Here is a 23,403-nt window from a genome sequence, read left to right as displayed (position 1 = left end):
GATTTAGTGTGTCTTGTTTTATGTTGAGGTCTTTGATCTATGTGGACTTTAGTTTTGTTCAGGGTGATAAGTATGTATCTATTTGCATTTTTCTACATGTAGACATCCAAGTTAGACCAGCATGATTTGTTGAAGATGCTGACTTTTTTCCATTGTATGGTTATGGTTTTCGCTTCTTTGTCAAAAATCAAGTATCCTTGGGTGTGGGTTTATTTCTGGGTCTTTTATTTGATTCATTGATCCACCATTCTGTTTCTTTGCCAGTACCATGCAGTTTTATTACTTTGCTCTGTAGTATTACAGCTTGAGGTCAGGGATGGAGATACCTCCAGACTATCTGTTGTTGTACAGAACCATTTTGGCAATTAAGGGTTTTTTTTTTTTTTTGTTTGTTTGTTTTTCCATATAAAGTTGAATTGTTCTTTCAAGATCTGCAAAGAATTGTGTTGATATTTTGATGAAAAATGCATTGAATCTGTAGACTGCTTTTGACAGGATGGCCATTTTCAATATTTTAATCCTATGAATCCATGAACAAGGAAGATCTTTCCATCTTTTGATATCTTCTTCAGTTTCTTTCTTCAGAGATTTCTAATTTTTTTTAAACAGGTCACTTGCTTGTTTAGAGTCACACCAAGCTACTTTAAGTTATTTGTGGCTATTGTGAAGGGTGTAGTTTCCCTAATTTTTCTCTCAGCCCTTTTATCTTTGATATACAAAAGGGCTACTGATTTTTTTTTTTTTTTTTTTTTTTTTTTTTTTTTAGTTAACTTTGTATCCAGCCACTTTGTTGGAGGTGTTTATCAACTGAAGGAGTTCTCTGGTTGAATTTTTGGGATCACTCATGTATACTGTCATATCATCTGCAAATAGTGATATTTGATTTCTTTCTTTCTGAATTGTATCCCCTTGATCTATTTTAGTTGTCGGATTGCTCTAGCTAGGACTTCAAGTACTGTTTTGAAACGATGTGGAGAGAGTGGGCAGCCTTGCCTTGTCCCTGATTTTAGTGGGATTGATTTAAGTTTCTCTCTATTTAGTTTGATGTTGCCTATAGGCTTGCTGTTTTTTACCTTTACTATGTTTAGGTAAATGCCTTGTATCCCTGATTTCTCCAAGGCTTTAAACTTGAATGGCTGTTGGATTTTGTCAAATGCTTTTTTTCGGCATTTAAGGAAATAATCATGCTTTTTTTTCTTCAGTTTATTTCTATGTTTGATTTCATTGATGGACTTCTATATATTGAACCACACTTGCATGCCTGGGATGAAGCCTAATAGGTCATGGTGAATGATATCTTTGATGTGTTCTTGGATTCAGTTTGAAAGTATTTTTTTTATTATTATTTTTGCATCAGTGTTCATAAGAGAGATAGGTCTGAAGTTCTCTTTTTTTTTTTGTTGGGTCTTTGTGTGGTTTAGGTATCAAGGTGATGTGGCTTCATAGAATGTTCCTTCTGTTTCTATTTTGTGAAATACTTTGGAGAGAATTGGAATCAGCTCTTCTTTGAAGGTCTGGTAGAATTCTGCACTGAAGCCATCTGGCCCTGGGCTATTTTTGGAAAGGAGACTTTTGATGACTATTTCTATTTCCTTGAGGGATATAGGACTATTTCATGTATTTACCTAATCTTGGTTTAATTTTGGTAAATGGAATTTATCAAGAAAATTTTCCATTTCACTTAGACTTTCAAAGTTTGTGATATATAGACTTTTGAAATAAGACTTAATGATTGTTTGGGTTTCCTCAGTGTCTGTCATTTTGTCCCCCTTTTTGTTTTTTATTTTGCTGATTTAGATATTTTCTTTCTGCCTTTATGTTAGTTTGGCTAAGGGTTTGTCTATCTTGCTAATTTTTCCATAAAACCAACTCTTGGTCACATTGATTTTTTAAATTGTTTTCTTTGGTTCTAATTCATTGATTTCAGCTCTGCATTTGATTATTTCCAGCCGTCTATTTCTCTTGAGTGTGTCTGCTTCTTTTTTGTTATTATTATTTTTTCATTTCTAGGGTTTTTAGGTGTGCTTGTATGAGATGTCTCAAATTTCTCTCTGGAGGCACTTAGTGCTATAAACTTTCCTGTTAATACTGCTTTCATTGTGTCCCATATGTTTGGGTAATTTGTGCCTTCATTTTCACTGAGTTTTAGAAAGTCTCTAATTTCTTTTTACATTTCTTCCCTACAAAGCTGTCATTGAGTAGAGGGTTGTTTAGTTTCTATGTGTATGCAGGCTTTTTACTATTTCTGTTGTTATTGAGGTCTAGTTTTAGGCTGAAGTAGTCTGATAGGATATAAGGGATTAATTCTAGTCTCTTGTATCTGTTGAGGTTGGCTCTGTGCCTGTTTATATGGTCAATTTTTGAGAAGTTTCCATGAGGTGCTGAAAAGAAAGTGTACTCTTTTGAATTTGGGTGAAAAGTTCTGTAGACATCTATTAGGTTCATTTGATTTAAGACCTCTGTAAGTGTCATTATTTCCCTGTTTAGCTTCTGTCTAAATGATCTTTCCTTTGATAAGAGTGTAGTGTTGAGGTGTCCCCCTATTAAGGTATTGGTATCAATGTGTGATTTAAACTTTAATAATGTTTCATTTATAAATGTAGGTGCTCTTCTATTTGGGGTATAGATGTTCACAAATGTGATGTCCTCCTGGTGGATTTTTACTTTGATGAGAATGAAGTGCTCCTCCTCATCATTTTTGATTAATTTTGGTTAAAATCTATATTATTAGATATTAGGAGAACTACCCTAACTTGTTTTCTGGGTCCTTTTGCTTGAAAAACATTTTTCCAGCCCTTTACTTTGAGGTGGTGTTTATCTTTGTTGCAGAGGTGTGTTTCTTGGATGCAACAGAATGTTGGATCCTGTTTCTGCACCCATTCTGTTAGTCTGTGTCTTTTTACTGGAGAGTTCAGTCCATTGATATTTATAGATAATAGTGACCAATGAATGTTAGTTCATTTATTTTGGAGTTGGTGGTGTTACTGGGTTTCAATGCTTGTTTTCTTTTATTTTTTATTCTGAAATTATCTATATCCTGTGTTTTCTTGGGTGTAGTTGATTTTGTTGGATTGGAGTTTTCCTTCTAGTATCTTCTGTAGGGTTGTGTTGGTGTGTAAATATTGTTTAGGTTTAGTTTTGTCATGGAATGTTTTGTTTTCTCCATCTATGTTGATTGAAAGCTTTTCTGGGTATAGTAGTCTGGGCTGGAGTCTGTGGTCTCTTAGAATCTGCATGATATCTGCCCAGGCCCTTCTGGCTTTCATAGTTTATATTGAGTATTCTCCTTTGATTCTCATAGGTCTATCCTTATATATTACTTGGCCTTTTTCCATTGCTGCTTTTGATATTTTTCTTTGTTCTGTAGATTTAGTGTTTTGACTATTATGTGAAGTGATGTGTTTCTTTTCTAGTCTGTTTGGCATTCTGTAGGCCTCTTGTATGTTTATGGACATCTCTTTCTTTAAGTTGGAAAATTTTTCTTCTATGATTTTCTTGAAAATATATTCTGGTCCTTGGATGCTGGAATCTTCTTTTTCGTCTGTGCTTGTTATTCTTAGATTATGTCTTTTCATGGCATCCTTGATTTCTTGGATGTTTTGTGTTTGGAACTTTTCCCAGTTTTACTTTTTTCTTGACGGATATTTCATTTTATGCAGTTGTATCTTAAGTGCCTGTGATTCTCTCTTCCAGATCTTATATTGTGTTGATGATGCTTACCTATGTGTTTTCTGATCTTTTCTCTAAGTTCTCCAGCTCCAGGGTTTTCTCTGTTTGTGTTTTCTTTATTGATTCTAATTCTGTTTTTACTTCTTGCACCATTTCCTTCATCTGTTTGAATGTAGATTCCTGTCTCTCCATGATGGCCTCTATTTTTTTGTTGGTTTGTCTCTATATGCCACTATTTGTCCCTCTATTTGTTTGGCTATATTTCCCTGTATGTCTTTGTTTGTTTCCTCTTTATTTGCCATTAATAACTGGATAAGCATTTATTTGAGATCATTTTCCTGTGTTTCTGATGAATTAGCATATCCATTCACTTTTGGGATTGGTTGCTGAAGCCACTATGTCCTGATATATGTTCGATGTGTTCTTATGTTGACCTCTTGCTGTCTGTTTATCTGTAACCTTCACTCTTTGTTCCAGGAGTTTTTACTTCAGACTGCGTCCATCTGTCTCTGTGTATGGAGTATTCTTCAGGAAGATGAGAGCAGTCCACAGGTTTGAGAGTGGATGTCGGTGCTTCAGCTCTAGCTTGGGAAGGAAGGTTGGAGGAGCATGTGAAAAAGCACAGGTATGTGTGTGGAAGTGTGCCTGGAAGGACAGGGTTTTAGAGCATGTAGATGACTGAAATGTGGGGCTTAAGTGCAAGAGGAGGTATGGGTGTTAGTGCTTTTCGCAGGTACAATGCCCATGTGCAGGTGCCTTGAATACCTCAGTGTCCTACAGACCTGTGTACTGTCTTCCTGGTATTCAGATCTGTCTGGGCTCCAGGAATTGTTTGCCTTCACTACACTGATAGACCCACAGAACAGGGGCTTCCACGTTGAGAATGCTGTCTCAAGGATCCCTATACTGTCCACAGTGGGGCTGTGGGTGGGAGGTATCTGATGTCTGTCTGCTAGCTTATAGGAACCCGGGATCTGGGGCTCTGCAAGCACTCACTTGAAGGCGCACTCACTGGCCCAATCGGAAAGCAAAGTGGTTCCCCCTGCTTTCTAGCCTCAGATTGGGCTTGCAGGGGCAAATGAGAGTGTGGGAAATCTGTCACCTCAGTGGTGTCCACTGTTTGGCTGCCGGGCATGGAGACCCATACTTGGGGCACCTGACTCTGCTGTCTCAATCACCTAACATGGAGGCTCCTGCTTGGGCTAGCTGTTGCCCCACTATTGCAACAGACCTGGGAGGCCCAAAAAGCTGTCTTAGTCACAGAATGTGGAGGTTCGTGCTTGGTGCATCCACTGCTGCCTTTACTGAGCTGGGAAGGCCATGCTTGGGGTAGCATCCACTGCCAGTCACCTTTGCCAAGTAGGGTTGTCATGCTTGGGCAAGAGGAAGTTGGGCAAGAAGGTTGAATAGTCACCAATCTCAATCCCCAGAGACATCCACAGGTGACTTGGATCCAAACTGTCCCAACTCACAGGTTGTCTCCTCCTGCCCAGGAAGCCTCAATGTCGATGTTCTGGCTTCAGTTGTGCCTCCACTCACCAATTTTGGAGTTTCAGATCCTGAGCCACTCAGATACAGTGCATGCTTGTCACTGTCATCTTGAACTCTCTCTCTCCTGAGGTTTGCTAAACATATCTACCTTCTCAAGTGGACCAGATATCTAGATGGTATTCAATGTTCAGTATCCAGAAGATCTTTTATTATACAGGATTATTTTAGCAATTCTGGGTTTTTTTTTTCCCATATGAATTGAGACTTGTTCTTTCCAGGTCAGTAAAGAATTGTGTTGGTATTTTGATGGAAATTGCATTGAATCTGTAGATTGCTTTTGGCAGAATGGTCATTTTCACTATATTAATCCTACTGAACCATGAGCTTGGTAGATCTTTCCATCTTCTGAATTCTTCTTCAATTTCTTTATTCAGAGACTTGAAGTGTTTTCCATACAGTTCCTTCACTAACTTGGTTAGAGTCAAACCAAGGCACTTTATGTTAGTTGTGGCTATTGTGAAAGGTGTTGTTTCCCTAATTTCTTTCTCAGCCCATTTGTATTTTGTATAGGAGGGCTTTAGTTTTTTTTAGTTAATTTTGTATCCAGCCACTTTGCTGAATTTGTTTATCAGCTAAAGTTTTGGAGAGATAAGGTATACAAGGCTCATACCTAAACATAATAAAAGGCAATATACAGCAAGCCTACAGCCAACATTAAACTAAATGGAGAGAAACTTAAATCAATCCCACTGAAATCAGGGACAAGGCAAGGCTGCCCACTCTCTCCTTATCTTTTCAACATGGTTCTTGAAATCCTTGCTAGAGCAATAAGGCAACTAAAGGAGATCAAGGGATACAAATCGGAAAGGAAGAAGTCAGAATATCACTATTTGCAGATGATATGATAGTATACATAAGTGACCCCCCAAATTCTAAGAACTTCTTCAGCAAAGTGGCTGGATACAAAATTAACTCAAAAAATCTGAATCCCTTCTATATAAGTGGATATTAGCCGTATAATATAGGATAAACATACTAAAATCTATAGTCCCAAAGAAGCCAAACAACAAGGATGACCCTAGGGAAGAGGCTTAATCCTCATTCAGAAGTAGGAGAAGACAGGTAACAGGACAGGAGTCCTCCACAGAGGGCCTCTGGAGGACTCTATCCATCAGGGTATTGAAGCAGATACTGGGCTAAAAACCCTGGGCCTTGGGAAGCCTGCAAAGATGGATACTCCAACCAAGGACCATGCATAGAGATGACCTAGACCCCTTGCTCATGTGAAGCCCATATGATGCTCAGTTTCCAAGTGGGTTTCCTAGTTAGGGGAGTAGGGTCTGTCTCTGACATGAACTCAGTTGCTGGTTCTTTGATCATCTCCCCCCTGGAGGGTGAAGCCTTCCCAGGCCACAGAGGAAGATGATGCAGTCAATCCTAATGAGACCTAATAGGCTAGGGTCAGATGAATGGGAAGAAGGACCTCCCCTATCAGTGGACTTGGAGAGGGTCATAGATGGAGAAGAGGGGGCATGGATGGGACTGGGAAGAGATTAAGGCATGTGCTACAGCCAGAATACAATGTGAATAAATAATAATAAATAGTAAATAGATAAAATAATAAATAATAAATAAAATATTTTTTAAAAATGAATTCTCATACTTGGTATTCCCTTTTCATTTGAAGCTGATTTCCCCTGAACATTATATATTCTTCATACTGTTTAAAGGCATATGTCACATTCTGAGAAAGACCTTTTATGATTACTTATTTAATTTTGGCTAAAAATTATCACACATACACACACAAACAAGTCAGTCTGCCAGAAAATCTCACCTTCTTTTACTTATTTGTAACTTCATGAAAATCATCCAAACTTTTATCTGTATGAAATCATGTTATAGGTTACATCATATATTATGAACTACATTTCACATACATCCTCACTACATACACTAGAACTAAACTAATTTTATCTATTTTGCTTATCTTTATATTCATATCTTTAGCAAATAATATCTACCCAAATTTGTGTTCAATACAGAATTAATGAAATTGTTCACTCATAGACCTAAATCTTGACTTTTTTTTTCCCGAGGCAGTTCTGCATCTTTATTTGACATTCAGTAGGTTAGTTCTCATCTACATTGAGCGTCTATAGATTTTTAAATGTGGTAACCAGGATGTAAGTTACCGATGTGTAGAGTTTGTTTGGTGAATCCTCATCTTCATTTATGTTTTCTGGACAAACATACTCGGATGAGATATTGAACATTCCTTATTGACCCTAACAGCTTTATTGAGCCTAGTATCTATGTGCACATCTTGAGTCCTTATCTCTTCATGGCAAACTTCTTAATTTCTTTGAAAAGCCAGGGAGTATGCTTTTTGAAGCCCACTCTATGGATGTGCTTATGGACATTGATGGTGTACTCCTGTGTCACTACCTTGTTGATGGCAGAGTGGCCCTTCTTCTTCTTCTCTCCATCCTTCTTTGCAGGAACCATTCTGCTGGGACCAAGCTGGAAAAGCTAAATATTGATTCTTAATTGCCAACATTTTATTGTATTTAATTACTTTCTACATACATATTTTGAAATTTCAAAACCATAAAATTGACTTTGTATATGGGTTATACATTATTATAGCTGACATATATTTGATGACTATACACATAAGACTGTCTGTTAAAAAAAAAAACAGATTTTTCAGAAACTAACAATATGCTCAGTGATGTAGTATGAATGTTAATCTATCTGAATAATGATGAAAGAGGAAACTGAACTTTCTTCTGTATTTCACAATGTATTAAAGCACAATAAAAGTCATAAAGAGCCAGATAGATCTCTTAGATCATCAACAATTTTGCTGTGGAAATTTTACTCCTGTCTTAAAGGATCTCAAAATAGAATTGTCCCTGACTTTAGAACAACCTAGGATATAACTATTTTAGTGATAGACAAAATACTTGCAAATTTTAGACTTTGGCTACTACCCTGAAGGTAGGCACACTGTCAGAATTCACAAGGACTCTGTTGTCTCTTGCCTCAAATTGATCAAGAGATCAAATGTCATCCCTGAAAAGAAAAAAAAAAAGAAAGAAGAAAGAAAGACAGGAAGGAAGGAAGGAAGGAAGGAAGGAAGGAAGGAAGGAAGGAAGGAAGGAAGGAAGGAAGGGAGAGAGAGAGGAAGAAAGAAAGAAAGAAAGAAAGAAAGAAAGAAAGAAAGAAAGAAAGAAAGAAATTTAAACTGCCCTGCCCTAAGCTCCTTGCATCAGTTTTCTGTGCCTGGTGATATCCCCAGAAACACAGGTCTCTGAGAAACTGCTCTCAGGTGTTGCCACAGACCTGATGAATTGTGTTTCTCAATTGCTGTTGCATTCAATCAGGATACAGCACGTCTGAGGAATTCAAATCTTTTTGTTGCTGCTTGTGTTCATAGTTTCTCAGTGTGAGCAAGAGATTGGGCTCTGGTCTAAGAGGCATTAATGAAGTGAGAAGTTTAATTCTCACTTGATTGTCATACTAATACTTTGTTCGGGGGTTTTCCTACTGATAAGTCTATCCTAAGACCAACCCTACAAATCCTATAAGATCAGTTCTACAGAAGTCATTAGAGGTTTAACAATAAAAATCTTACCCAGAGTAAAGAATATTAATTCTTACACTAACCAAGACTATCTTTTCATATAAAAGCCAGAGGATTGCATTTAAAATAAATGAAGCAGAGTGTGTGCAAAGGAGCAAAGGATATCATTCTTGAGTCCTTATCTGAGTAAATTGATCTCATAGCATATTTATCTCATTGGGTAAAAGTTTTTCATACCAGAATTACATCTGAATGAACACTATTGCCTACATAAGGAAAATCAGATCTGTTGTTAGAAATGCTCTCAAATGAGATGAAGTTGTACAAATTGCTCTGCTGGCAATGTATAAAATCAGATTCAATTGACAGCTAAGAGTGATGCAAATGCTGCTCTGCTGACAGTCCTTATGGAAACAAATGAAAAGCATGGCCTTGAATGCTTCAAGGAAACATAATTGAGCCCATCATTAGTCCCCTATCAAAAAAGATTAGTCCTACAAGGCACTAAGTTCTTCATAAACTTATAACATCAACATCTATGTTATAATCATAGCCATTATAAAATGCTTAGCTTAATTTAGTTTTGCTAAGCATAAATGAAAGAGATCTTGTCTTATTCATTATTAAATTCTGAAAACTCTGTCTTTAGCCCGAGTTCTAAGTCAGACAATTCCTCACTACCTTCACTGGATCTATCTAAGTAATTCTCATCTTTGGCTTATGTTGTAAGACCTGGGGTCTCACAGCTCAGGAGTTCAAGATCGCGCCCTTCCCAAAAACTCCCCCAGACCAAGACTTGTTGCAAAAGCAAGAGGTTTATTAACCATTGTACAACGGGGTCACCCCTGCCGGTCAGCAAAGAGTGGCACCGGGAGACAAAGGCCGTTAGGTTTTTAAAAGAAAAATTGCGGGAAATTTGAAGTTGCAGTTTTGGCAATTTAGGATTGGATGAGGAAGTTATAAAGTAAGATAATTGGTTAGTTTTAGGTGCTCAAGCTTGACCAGTCCTGCCAAGTGTGGATGCAGCTGCAATTTAAGGTGAGGGTGGTTAGCTCATGCTTGAAGATTAGGGGCTACAGACTTTTGGCTGGAGGTCAAAAGCTACTCAGAAGAAGTCTAGGTTCGTTGCTAAAAAACGCTATCTCAAGGACAAGGGTCTGGTCCTCCTTTTGCTGAGTGAAGGTCATTGCTTGCTTGCCCTTTTTTTATATCTGTCCTCACAGATAGGATCACATTCCTTCACTCTCTGGAAAGGTACTAAGAGGCTTTAGCTTAACCTGGACCTAAAACTCAAAACTATAGGCTTTAGAAGACATATAGGTTACAAAGTTAGTCTAACCCTTTCAATGTCACTACTAAAATAGCCTCTTTACTAATGTCTCTGGCGCCATCCTTACACTTCCATCTCATTCTACTCCTAACACCAAACCCAGAGTGATCCAATAAAAATAAAAGTTACATCAAGTCATTCTTTTACTTAAACATCCCCCCACAAGTTGATCATGTATAATAAAATTCAAATTCCAACAGGAAGTAACCAGCCCGAGATTTTAACTTGTTCTGTTTACAGGACCTGCTGCTTTACTCACAACTTCCCTGAAGCTTTAAACTTGAGTCCAGCATTCAGTTATATCCTATCGTTCTTTTAATTTTATTTATTCTTTTTACAACCCTATTGAAGCCCTTTCCCTCCTCTTTTCTTGGTCCTACCCACCCACACACTTCCCCATTTCCCCCTCTCCCTTTTCCTCAGAAAAGAGGACCCCCACCCCACCAACACACCCAGGCACATCAAGTCCCATCAGGACTAAGTGCATACTCTTCCCCTGAGGTCCAACAAGGCAAACCAGTTAGAGAAAATTGATCCAAAAGCAGGCAGCAGAGTTCATGTCAGAGACAACCCCTCTCTAGGAGTTGCTAGGGGATCCTCATGAAGACCAAGCTGCTCATTAACTACATCTCTGTAGGGGGCATAGGTTCAGTCCATGTATGGTCCTTGGTTGGTGGTTCAGTCTCTGTGAGCCTATGTTTTGTTGTGCAGTGTTCCAACAACAATTTTTACAGTTTTGCTGTTCTCTGGAAATGCATAATCCTGTTGTGTTCTTCTACCCAGGCTTGCTGTTTCCTGCCTTTGTCAGCTGTAAGTAAGCATTTTCTATTCAGATTCCCCACCCTAGGTCCTCAAGCATCATGTCCTGTCATGCATTTATTAATCCATTCAAGTATTCATAGATGACCTTCTGTTTCCCAGGCTTCAGTAATATGGTTTAACTATGTTCTTGTTCTAAGAACTCACAGGTCAGTGAAACAGAAATAGTGTTTGCCAAGTGATAGAAGATGCCAGGACAGAGTGATCTCAGAGAGTACTGGATGATCTCTGAGAGGTGACAGCTAGCTAATGTGCTAAAAGTCTTTCCTCACAGGTTAAAACTTTGTATTTTAACAGACACTTCCTAGAGAAATATGACTGTTTCTTGGCTGAGAAGAGTGATTCTGATAGAGACAATTTTAGTTCTGTATCAAAATATAGATTACAAAAGGACACTTTTAATTTATATTAAGAATGTCACTGTTAATTCTAACAATACAAATGCCTCCTTAAATGATGGTCTTTATTTAAAAAAAAAATTTAGGGACTAATAAACAGGGTCAGTACTTGGCTTCAAAGTTACTTATGCTGTACTTATGCACACTTTTTCAGGAAAAACAAATGCAATCCAGGGCTTATCCTAGTCTACATAATGTAAACCTAGAATATAACTTATTAGATAACTATTTGCAATTATAAGAAAATCCAGGAGAAAATTAATTCATCCAGTTTGCCACAAATTAAAAGATTTGAGTAAATAGTAAAAGAGATTCAAAGTTGGGAGTCATTAAACTATATCAAAATAGTACAAAATTATATAGTTATGGGACAACATTTTTAATATTCTTAGGCATTTTCCCTTCCCCATTCCTCCTATTACAAAGCCAGGAGTTTGGGAGGACATTTGAAAGAAACATGCTTGGCTCTAAAACAAGAGGACCATGTTTTATTTGTAGAGTTGGATCTCAACAAGCACATAACCATTTGTCTATATATTTATATTGCAAGTGCAGATTAAGGATTATAAAAATACTTCATTTGTATACTAAAACTGAACTTAGAGTAAATATATTCCTGGATAATGAAGACCAGGTTTTCTGGTACCCAAAAGAAAATTATAATAAAGGAAACACAAAAGACTAAGAGAAACACTGTGATGCTAGTTTAGAGTCTTTTGTGTAGCAGTTTTCTTCCATCCTGAAAAAAGCTCATTAACACACAGAATGTTCTAAAAGAAAGAGAAACTTGACTTCCTGCTGGGAAGATTCTTGCTCTCAAGAAGTAAACAACTCAAAGGCTTCAGGAAGTCTATGAAATTGATCAAATTCACCAGAGCCCACTCTTCCAAAACATGCCTACATAAATGGGTGGCTAGAGAGACAGAGATAGGTAGATAGATAGATGATGGTAGATGATAGATAGATAGATAGATAGATAGATAGATAGATAGATAGATAGATAGATAGATAGATAGATAGACAGACAGATAGACAGATAGAAATATATGTATATTTCCCAATCTGTGGTGAGTAGACTTCTGTTCTAATTTCCCTGGGAATAGTGTCACACAACAAAGTCACAGTCCTATAAAATAGAATTATGAGATTATATCCTTCATGTAAACTTGATAGATATAGATTTCTGAATGTATCTTAGTCCAAATGTATATTTTATAACAAAATGAGCAAAGTCTCTAATGCAATAATAAACCTATCCAATTCATGGTTCATAGTTTTCAAATATAATTCACTATATGAAGGACTGGTTGATTCTAGGGAGATAACAAATAAAACAGACAACAAACCTAGGACATACTAAAGAAAACTTCTTTTTGAAAAGAAAATATTGAGGGCTAAAAAGATGTCTCAGAGGTTACCAGCACTGGCTGCTCTTCCAAAGGATCTATTTGGTTCCCAACACTCACAAGGTGACTCAAAACTGTAACTCCTCTGTTTGCAGGGATCTAGTGCACCTGCTGGCCTATACCAGTAATGCATGCACATGGTAGGCAGACACACATGGCAAGCAAATACGTGAAATAAAGTAAAATAAGTACATCTTTAAAAAAAAAAACACACACAAAAGAAAACATTGGAACAACTGTGAAAGGGCATGGGAGGTAACCTAAAAGAAACTCTAATTGCAAATCTGGGAGTGAAAAGAAAAATGACATAAAAATCACCTAAGTATATAATAAAATATTTAGTAATTACAGGATGAAAATTAATTTATAGTAGCAACAGCACACTGATAAAGTTACCAAGGTTAACATCACATAAACAACATCATGACTCCCCTAGTCAAATATACCAGGGGCATATTATCACTGTATTGTACTTTCCAAATAAGTTTTAACTTTAAATTACTCATGAGAAAGTATTGAAAAATTCACAATGGAAAATTATTGAACAGAGTCTTGCCAGAACTAGTAAAAGTGTCAAAGTAGCAAATTCAGTGAAAGACTGAAGAATTTTCTCGTTTTGGGAAAATCTAAGCAGATTTGACACTTAGTACAGGTTGATATCTTGAATTAGATTTAGATGTGGACTAAAACACATACCTTGTGTCTTTATTTAACTCTTTTCTATTATGAGTAAACAAAGAAGGTGACCAGCTTCTTGAAACATTGCTTAAATTAACCCTGTTAATCCTGGCAAGAGCTATATGGTGCTAGTGTTAGTTTCATCATTAATAAATGAGGAAACTAATCTCTACTAAGGTTAAATAAATTCCTAAGGCACAATCAATAAATATTATAGACAGGCTTCAGACCTAGACAATCAAGTTTCAATAACTATGATCTAAATGATTATGCTATAGTGCCTCTCCTTAAGGCTAATGTCTGAGATCTCTCATTCTGAAATACCTAAAAATTGAGAACTATATTGAACATGAGTTTCGTATTACTGATTTGCTATTTTGAGCATTGGATATAACCAAGATTATGCCTTCTGCTGTGTCATATTATATATTCAGTTTGGAAATTTACAAAAATATCACTTGTCTAAAAGTTGACGTGTTCCTAATGTGGTCCCATTTTCTAAGTGTAAGTAGAGCCAGGAGCATCCATTTAGCTTCCTTGCCATACCACCATTCTTGGGTTTAATTTTTCTTCTCTGTAATTGTGAGATCAACCAAGTGAACCCATAGGGTGCCCTGAAAGGCAACCTCACCTCTAGATTTAACTACCTGGAACACTATAGATGTTTTCAAGATTGTAGGAAGAAACCATTTGGTGACCGATTATATTCAGAAGTCACTGTAGAATGATTTAGAATGTGCCAGGAAAGTGTACGCAGATACCATCAAGAGGAGTAGATTTCAGTCATTTATCAGAAACACTTAAATAATTTCTGCTACAAAAAGTTCACTCTTAATGCTTGAGTTGATCGTTTTGCAGTCTCTACAATTTTGAAGGAGCATAAGCTTCAATTTTAGAAAGTAGCTGCTGTATACTTGCATGAATATATAAAAAGTTTACTCATCAACTTTGGTGATGAACCAAAGCGAGAAAGGATTAACTAATTCACTGGAGGGCAGAATACCAATTCAAAATATTTTCAATAGACTAAAACCAACAAAAATTCAATTACACAAATACAGGTTGAGGGAAGCCTTACTTGACAGTGGCAATTCATGTGCAAAGAATTTGGGGATTTTAGCTGACTACAAATGCACTTGAGTCAATAATGTGGTGGGCCTCTAAAATACACAATTTTAGAGATTGTAATCTGTATTAAACAAAATAAGTTCTAAACATTATTTCTGTACACCTCACCAGTCACTATGCCTCTGAAATACTCTTGCTTAGTTCTTAGCGTCACATTTTGAAAGACAATGTCATTTTCAGAATTTCTATGTAGAAAACTTAGCTTACTGAACCATTTGGAATAAGATATACATAATGGCTATAATTTCTTCAAAGATATATCAGTACAGAAAATGAATGAAGAAAGTATGCAAAATCCTTTAAAAAAAAACAACTAAATCTAAGTAATAGAGTATATGAGACTTCATTATTTGAAATCTATTTTTCTAAATGACCTTGAATGTTTCCATAATAAGTGCATAACAAATAAAAAGATGGTCCTCATGGAACAATCTAGGTGGAGGATGATTGGAGTGCCTATTATACTTGTCCAAAAACTGTGTTTAGATAGCAAGCGCACATCTTTCACCTACATCATTCATTAATTTATTAGAATTGGCTTTATTAGGGTTTAATGGGGATCTGTTTTTTTTACAAGGTACTGTTATTATTGAAATGAACTAACAGGCTCCATACCTCAGATTTCAAAAACCCACCAAAAACATTTTTTAAAAGGCAGAGGATATCAAGACCTCCTCATATAAACACATCTCCTGCAGTTTATTGTGCTGACTATATTTATGTCAACTTGACACCAGCTAGAATCATTTTTAAAGAGGCAAATTCAGTTGAGAAAATGTTCCCCACCAGATTGCTCTGTGCGCAAGCTTGTGACGATGCATTTTCGTTTTTGATGATTGATATGGGAGGGTCGTTGTTACTCTGGGTGGTGCTAACCTAGACTAGTAGTCCTGTGTGCTATAAGAAAACAGGCCAATAAAAGAAAGCCATGATAAGCAAGGCGTAAGCATGGCCTATGTTTCCATTCCTGCCTTTGGGTTCCTGCCCTGAGTTTTTGCCCTGTCTTCCCTTAGTAATGGACTAGTGTGGGGCTTTGTTGGATTAGGTTGAAGTCTGCCATCTCCACACAGTCATTTGTTTGCACTAAATCTATTATGGTAGACTCCCTTTTCTCAGCTGAGTTCTAAAAGTCTCCCTGGATCTGAGTGACCCCAGGTCTTGTTAGGAGCATCACATAGCCCTCAAGGCAGATTATAGGGCAGACCCTTTCCTGGGAAGAAAACCTATCCAGCAAATATCTATGAATTCCTAGAAATACCCCACACTGTTAAGGAGATCTTAGTCATAAGCAGTGACCTTCAATTATACCTAAAGTTTCTTCCACCTATAGGACAATTATGTACAGAGTTCTCCTTCTTATGATAGGATCATGCTACTGCATGGAAAATGAGGCACTGTATTACTACAAGCAAATCAAGTATCCCTGACCTCCTGACCCCAGTGAATCAAACACATCATCATATTTCTCTGTAACCTCAATATTTTGTTCATGTTCTCTCTTTCCTTTTCTTTTTTGCATTATCAAGAGATGCCCCAGGTCCCGCCTCTGAGAAAAAGGTATCGGACGGGTCTGATGCTCTTTGGGTGGATGACACCTAAATGAACATCAGTACAAAGTCCCTATTTATTTCTAATATCAGAGATCAGACCTCTACTCTTGCCTGATGCGTCTAAAACAAAAAGGGGGAACTGTAGAGAGCTGCGGAATGCTATGCCTTAAAGATGGAGCTGGTTTCCGCCTTCCACCTTCCCGATGGTGAGTGCTCTCTGTCACGAACAATTCCACATTTGGCTAAGGCTGAGGATCTGGCTTGCTTCCATGTATGTGGACCTATCTACATTGCCCACATGGCACGCCTGGGTTGGCTACCCAGAGGCTATTTAAGCTGTGGGCTGGCTTTCCCCAGGGTCCGAGGATTGTTCAAGGTTCCTGAATAAACTGCATTGAAAAAAAAAAAAAGAGTTGAACTCAGGACCTCACATGCTAGGCATTTGCTCTCCCACTGAACACTACCCCAGTTCCTGGGCAGTATCTTCTTCTAAGGGAATCCTACGTTTTTACCAAAGCAACTTCTGTGGTTTTCTCTTATCCTGAGAGTTTCCTTTCCCACAAACTTCATGTCACTCCTCTCTTTCATCAGCTTAACTGCATGCTCCTCCCTCTTTTATCTCAAATTATCGTCCATTGAAAATCCATAGCATCGGGGGCTGGAGAGATGGCTCAGAGGTTGAGAGCACTGTCTGCTCTTCCAGAGGTCCTGAGTTCAATTCCCAGCAACCACATGGTGGCTCAAAACCATCTATAATGAGATCTGGCGCCCTCTTCTGATGTGAAAGCATACATGCAGATATTGTACACATAATAAATAAATAATTTAAAAAAAAAAAAAAAGAAAAAAGAAAATCCATAGCATCAGAGTATATCTACTGCTAACTTTTCGTAAGGCTGACTTCCATACCTAATCCAACTGCAAGTCCCATTATATCTAGTTCACTGAATAAATTTTTATATAGAGAAAATATATCTATAACTTCCTCCTTTATTAAATTTAACTCTAATTGTGAATAATTCTATATAAATAATATAATGGCTCTATGGTAAATATTTGAGCAGAAATATCAAGACAGCTTGCTGGCTAGTTGTATGTCAACTTAACACAGATAGAGTTATGTGGGAAGATGGAACCACAATTTATTTATTTTTTTAAATGCTATAGTGATTTATTTGGGAGATACTTTAAATAGTGAAATTGTTACCAAAAAAAAGCATAAAGTGATAGTAGCTTGTCTATAATTTTATTTATTTATTTATTTATTTATTATTTTTTCTTATCAGTTACATTTTATTAACTCTGTATCCCAGCCGTGTCCCGATCCCTCATTCCCTCCCACTCCCTCCCTCCCTCCCTCATCTCCACCATGCCCCCTTCCAAGTCCACTGATAGGGGGGACCTCCTCCCCATTCATCTGATCCTGTTTTTTTTTTGTTGTTGTTGTTGTTGTTGTTGTTTTCCTTTTTTCTTTTTTTTATTTTATTATTATTTTTTTTATCAGTTACATTTTATTAACTCTGTATCCCAGCCGTGTCCCGATCCCTCATTCCCTCCCAGTCCCTCCCTCCCTCCCTCATCTCCACTGTGCCCCTTTCCAAGTCCACTGATGGGGGGGACCTCCTCCCCATTCATCTGATCCTGTTTTATCAGGTATCTTCAGGACTGGCTGCAAAGCCCTCCTCTGTGGCCTAACAGGACTGCTCCTCCCTTGGGAGGTGGGGAGGCCAAAGAGCCAGTCATTGAGTTCCTGTTAGAAATAGTCCTTATTCCCCTCACTTTGGGAAACCAATTGTTTACTGAGCTACCACAGGCTACATCTGAGCGGAGGTTCTAGGTTATATCCATACATGGTTCTTGGTTGAATGTCAGTCTCAGAAAAGACCCTGTGCCCAGATATAGTTGGTCCTTGTGGAGCTCCTATCCTTTCCCCATCAGACTAACTCCCCTTCTTTCTTATGATTCCCCGTAATCTGCCAAAGGTTTGGTCATGAGTCATTGCTTTGAAAACACTGCTAGTTATAGTCTTTCAGATGCGCTCAGTAGACTCCTGTCATAAGTTCAATGCACATCCCATCTATCTTTCTAAACAAGGCTTGATCATCTTACCCCATGTCCGCTCTCTTGATTATCTTTTTAGGTGTATAGATTTCATTATGTTTATCATATCTTATAGGTCTATATAAGTGAGTATATACCGTGTTTGTCTTTCTCCTTCTGGGATATTTCACTCAGAATGATCTTTTCTAGATCCCACCATTTGCCTGCAAATTTCATGATTTCCTCCTTTTTGATTGCTGAGTAGTATTCCATTGTGTAAAAATACCACAATTTCTGTACCCATGACTCCGTTGATGGACATCTGGGTTGTTTCCAGGTTCTGGCTATTACAAATAAAGATGCTATAAACATGGTTGAGCAAGTATCCCTTTTGTGTACTAGAGCAAACTTTGGGTATATACCTAGCAGTGGTATAGCTGGGTCTTGAGGAAGCACTATTCCTAATTGTCTTAGAAAGCCCCAGATAGATTTCCAGAGTGGTTGTACCAGTTTACATTCCCACCAGCAGTGGAGGAGGGTTCCCCTTTCTCCACAACCTCTCCAGCATGTGTTGTCACTTCAGTTTTTCATCTTGGCCATTCTGATGGGTGTAAGGTGATATCTCAGGGTCGTTTTGATTTGCATTTCCCTGATGGCTAATGAGGATGAGCATTTCTTTAAGTGTTTCTCTGCCATTTGATATTCCTCTGTCAAGAATTCTCTGTTTAGCTCTGTTCCCCATTTTTTAATTGGATTATTTGGTTTGCTGCTTTTCAGCTTCTTTAGTTCTTTGTATATACTGGATATTAGTCCTCTGTCAGATAAAGGGTTAGTGAAGATTCTTTCCCAATCTGTAGGCAGTCGTTTTGTTTTGATGATAGTATCCTTTGCTTTACAGAAGCTTTTAAGTTTCATGAGGTCCCATTTATTGATTGTTGCTCTTAGAGGCTGTGCTGTTGGTGTTCTGTTCAGGAAGTTGTTTCCTGTGCCAATGAGTTCTAGGCTGTTCCCCACTTTTTCTTCTAACAGCTTTAGAATATCTGGTTTTATGCTGAGGTCTTTGATCCACTTGGACTTTATTTTTGTGCAGGGGGATAAATATAGATCTATTTTCATTTTTCTGCATGTGGACAGCCAGTTGGACCAGCACCATTTGTTGAAGATGCTGTCTTTTTTCCATTGAATGGAATTGGCTTCTTTGTCAAAAATCGAGTATTCATAGGTGTGTGGGTTTATTTCTGGGTCTTCTATGCAGTTCCATTGATCCTCCTTTCTGTTTTTATGCCAATACCATGCAGTTTTTATTACTATTGCTCTGCAGTACAACTTGAGATCGGGGATGGAGATACCTCCAGATGATCTGTTGTTGTACAGGATTGTTTTGGGGACTCTGGGTTTTTTTTTTCTCCATATAAAGCCGAGGATCTTTTTTTTCAAGGTCTGTAAAGAATTGAGTTGGTATTTTGATGGGAATTGCATTGAATCTGTAGATTGCTTTTGGCAGGATGGCCATTTTCACAATGTTAATCCTACCAATCCATGAGCACAGGAGATTTTCCCATCTTCTGATATCTTCGTCAATTTCTTTCTTCAGAGACTTGAAGTTGTTCTCAAACAGGTCTTTCACTTGCTTGGTTAGTGTCACCCCAAGGTACTTTATGTTATTAGTGGCTATTGTGAAGGGTGTTGTTTCCCTCATTTCTTTCTCGGCCCTTTTGTCTTTGGTATACAGGAGGGCTTCTGATTTTTTTGAGTTGATTTTGTATCCTGCCACTTTGCTGAAGGTGTTTATCAGCTGGAGGAGTTCTCTGGTTCGATTTTTGGGGTTGCTCATATATACTATCATATCATCTGCGAATAGTGACACTTTAACCTCTTCCTTTCAGATTTCTATCCCCTTGATCTCCTTTAGTTGTCTTATTGCTCTGGCTAGGACTTCAAGTACTATGTTGAAGAGGTATGGAGAGAGTGGACAGCCTTGTCTTGTCCCTGATTTCAGTGGGATTGATTTAAGTTTCTCTCCATTGAGTTTGATGTTGGCTATAGGCTTGCTGTATATTGTCTTTACTATATTTAGGTATGTACCTTGTATCCCTGATCTCTCCAAGACTTTAAACATGAATGGGTGTTGGACTTTGTCAAATGCTTTTTCAGCATCTAAGGAGATGATCATGTAGTTTTTCTCCTTCAGTTTGTTTATGTGGTGGATTACATTGAGGGATTTCCATATGTTGAACCACCCTTGCATGCCTGGGATGAAGCCTACTTGGTCGTGGTGGATGATATCTTTGATATGTTCCTGGATTCAGTTTGCAAGTATTTTATTGAATATTTTTGCGTCAATGTTCATAGGAGAGATAGGTCTGAAGTTCTCTTTTTTTGTTGGGTCTTTGTGTGTTTTAGGTATAGGGGTGACTGTCGCTTCATAGAATGAGTTTGGTAATGTACCTTCTGTTTCTATTTTGTGGAATAGTTTGAGGAGAATTGGTGTTAGCACTTCTTTGAAGGTCTGGGAACCACAATTTAAAAACTGACCTGTGGGCAAGTTTGTAGGTCATTTTCTTAGTTATGATTTATATGAGCGGGCCCAGCCCATTATAAGCAGTGTGACCCCTGGACTTGATGGTATAAGAATGCAGGCTTAGTATTCCACTGTGTAAATGTACCACAATTTCTGTATCCATTCTTCGGTGGAGGGTCATCTAGGTTATTTCTGAATTCTGGTTATTATGAATAAAGCTACTATGAACATAGTTGAGCAAATATCCTTGGTGCATTGCTGAGCATCTTTTGGATATATGCACAGGAGTGGTATAGCTGGATCTTGAGGTAGCACTATTCCTAATTTTCTGAGAAAACACCAGATTGATTTCCAAAGCAATTGTATACATTTACATTCATTCCCACCAGGATGAGGGTTCCTCTTTCTCTACAACCTCTCCAGCATGTATTGTCACTTGAGTTTTTTATCTTAGCCATTCTGATGTATGTAAGGTGGAATCCCAGTGTCATTTTGAGTTGCTTTTCCTAGATGACTAAGGACTTTGAGCATTTCTTTGAGTGTTTCTCTACCACTTGATATTCCTCTGATGAGAATTCTCTGTTTAGCTCAGTACCCCATTTTTTGATGGGTTACTTGGTTTGTTGGTGTTTAACTTCTTGAGTTCTTTATATAGTCTGCATATTAGCCCTGTGTCAGATGTAGAGTTGATGAAGATCTTTCAACAATGAAATACTACTCAGCAATTAAAAACAGGGAAATCATGAAATTTGCAGGCAAATGAATGGATCTAGAAAATATTATCCTGAGTGAGGTAACCCAGAAGCAAAAAGACACACGTGGTATATACTCACTTATAAGAGGATGTTAGACATATCATATAGGATAAATATACCATAAGCTATAGTTCTAATGAATCTAAAGAACAAAAAGGACCCTAGAGAACAGCTTAATCCTCACTCAGAAGGGCAAACAGGAAACAGACTAGCAATTGGAAGTAGGAGAAGATAGGGAACAGGACAGGTGCCTTCCACTGGGGGCCTCTGAAAGACTCTACCAATCAGGGTATTGAAGCAGATGCTGAGGCTCATAGCCAAATTTTGGACAGAGTTCAGGGAATCTTATGGAAGAAGGGAAGATAGAAAGACCTGGAGGGGAGGGATCCAAGACGACGGCAACCAGAACACACTGTATCTGAGGGGCATAGGATCCAAAACTCTGAAATTGATGAATGGAGGGGCAGATGAAGCCTAAACATTGACATTGAAGCTTCCTTGGTGAGAGGAGACAACCTGTGAGCTGAGCCCATTTTGATCCAGGTCACCAGCAGACTTCTCCAGGTACTGAGAGTGGTGAATATTCAACCCCCCTGCACTTACCATTGACAGACCTCTCTCCTTCGTAGAGGCATCCCACAGTACCTGCTATTCCAAGCACAGACATCCCTGATCCATAACTGAGACAGCAGAGGCAGGCCTCCCAGTTCTGCAGCAGCGGAGTGGTGTACGGGCCTCCGAGGGGGCTCTGTACGGGAATTCTAGGTCCTCCCAGGACTGTGGGTGGCTGTACAGGCTTCCCAGGGCCTCCCAAAGGGCAACTATACCAGCCTCCCAGTTCTGTGGCTGCAGCAGGCTGCTGCTTGGGCCTCCTAGCAGGCCACTGTATGAGCCTCCCAGGTATGCCAACAGCTGTACAGGCTTCCCAGGGCCTCCCAGCGGTGACTGTACCTGTCTCTCAAGTCAGCGTTGGGCAGTGTACAGGCCTCCCAGGGCCTGCCAGCCGGCCAGCTGCTACAATATGAAAGCTAGCCCTAACAGGAGCCTCCATGCTCCCTGACTGAGACCACAGAAGTGGCTACACCAAATAAGGGTCTCCCTGCCCAGTGAGAAAAACAGTGGATACCAAAGAGCTGACAGATCTCACTATCATTTGCCCCTGCATGCTCATATCAGAGAATAGAGAACAGGGGCAATCCCTGTGCTTTCCAATTATGCCTGCAAGCAAGTGAGTGTGCCTTCAAGTGAGTGCTTGCAGAAAACCAGATCCAGGGTCCCTCTACACTAGCAGCCATACACTGGACCCCTCACACTCACACAACCACTGTGGACAACATAAGGATCCTTGGGACAGCAATCTTAACATTGAAGCCCCTGTTCTGTGGGTCTACCAGTGGAGTCCAGGCAAACAATTCCTGGAATCCAGACAGATCTGAATACCAGGAGGACAATACACAGGTCTGAAGACACTGAGGAGTTCAGGGCACCTGCACATACACAGTGCAACCACAAACAGCGCCAGCACCCATACCCCCTCTTGCACTTAAGCCCCACATTCCAGGCATCTACACACTCTAGCACCATGTCCTTCAAGGCACACTTCCACTCACATGCCTGTGCTTACTCACCCGCACTGGCACACCTGCGCCTGCAACCTTCTTCCCTTAGCTACAGCTGAAAAACCAACATCCACCCTCATTACAAGTGGACCTCTCCCATCTTCCTGAAGAATTATCCAGACACCAGAGAAAGACAGACCCAATCTGAATTATAGACTCCAGGAACAAACAGCAAAGGTTACAGATAAGCAGATGGCTAAAGGTCGGCGTAAGAACACATCCAACATAAATCAAGACATCATGGATTCAACAGCAACCTCAAAAATCAGTGGGCATGCTGATTCATAAGAAACACAGGAAAATGATCTCAATTCTAGGCTTATCAAAATATTAAAGGCACATAAAGGGGAAACAAACAAATATCTCAAAAAAATTCAGACAAATACAGCCAAACAAATAGAGGCACAAGA

At 38.6% G+C, this 23,403-nt stretch overlaps 1 pseudogene; it reads right to left on the bottom strand.

Moving 5' to 3' along the window:
* Positions 1 to 7,292: 7,292 nt before the first annotated feature.
* Positions 7,293 to 7,677, bottom strand: LOC132650100 (large ribosomal subunit protein eL31-like; annotated as a pseudogene).
* Positions 7,678 to 23,403: the final 15,726 nt, after the last annotated feature.

Source organism: Meriones unguiculatus, chromosome X (genome assembly GCF_030254825.1).
Source record: "Meriones unguiculatus strain TT.TT164.6M chromosome X, Bangor_MerUng_6.1, whole genome shotgun sequence".
In the NCBI taxonomy this organism is placed as follows: domain Eukaryota; kingdom Metazoa; phylum Chordata; class Mammalia; order Rodentia; family Muridae; genus Meriones; species Meriones unguiculatus.
Note: the sequence above shows the minus strand (reverse complement) of the source record. Positions and strands in the feature narration are given on the sequence as shown.